The sequence below is a fragment of the Phalaenopsis equestris genome, unplaced genomic scaffold (assembly GCF_001263595.1).
Source record: "Phalaenopsis equestris unplaced genomic scaffold, ASM126359v1 Scaffold233103, whole genome shotgun sequence".
Lineage (NCBI taxonomy): Eukaryota > Viridiplantae > Streptophyta > Magnoliopsida > Asparagales > Orchidaceae > Phalaenopsis > Phalaenopsis equestris.
In genome coordinates, this window is record NW_018251057.1 from 25,831 (window position 1) to 26,787 (window position 957).

The following is a 957-nucleotide window of genomic DNA, read 5'->3' on the forward strand; positions in this document are numbered from 1 at the left end:
AAGTATGATAGTTGGGATGATAGTTGGGAGGAAGTTCTGTTACCACTAAAGCCCATTACAAAGGTGAATGTGAATACCTATTCTGTGCATTAAATTTTTGGCTGGAGAGGAGAATTTTCTAGAAGTTATGGATTAGAGATGTGTGCTGCATCTACCTCTGTTGCATCTTCATCACGACTATCTACTTCTCGTGCTTCTACATCTAGAGGTGATACCAAGACTCAGGATGAGTTATTGCAGAAGATGATGGACAATATCAATTTTACTGCAATGGACAATATCAATTTTACCGCTAATTAGGTACAAAATTTAGAGCGTTTTGCATATCATACTAATAGTTATAAAAGAAGGAAGAGTAATTATGAAGAGAAATTCCGCTCATCTTTGGAGAGCCTGATTAGAGGTGAACCAGGAGTGCAATTTCCTCCATATCTTCGATATCCTGATTATGAACCTGCTGAGAAATGGTACATCGGTGATTCTGAAGATGAAGAGTAGAGCTGAGAGATTTATTTTATGGTTGTAATATGATGTGAAATATGTGGTCTGAGCTTGCTACATTTGTATCTGTGCGTTGTTTTGGACTATGATTTATATTGTGTTTTGAGTTTTTATGTTCTGTTGTTGTTGTGATTATTGTGTTAGATAGTATTTCATTTTTAAATTTTATGGTAGTAGCTGTTGTTTTGTGTTTAGTACTGTGATTTAGTTAGTTTAGAACTTAACTTAATTTCATATCTTTTATAAAGTAGAAAGTCTTGCTAGCTTAGATCTTATATTTGAAATTTAGAAACTGTTGCCTTGTATTTTCTTTTATTATGTTAGTGTGTTATTTATTTTTATACCCACTATTTATAAGTCTATTGAATCTCTACATGTTAAACTAAAATGAAAATATAGAAAATTTGATAAAAAATGGATTTTACTCCTATCTTTAGTTTTATACTATCTTTAGTA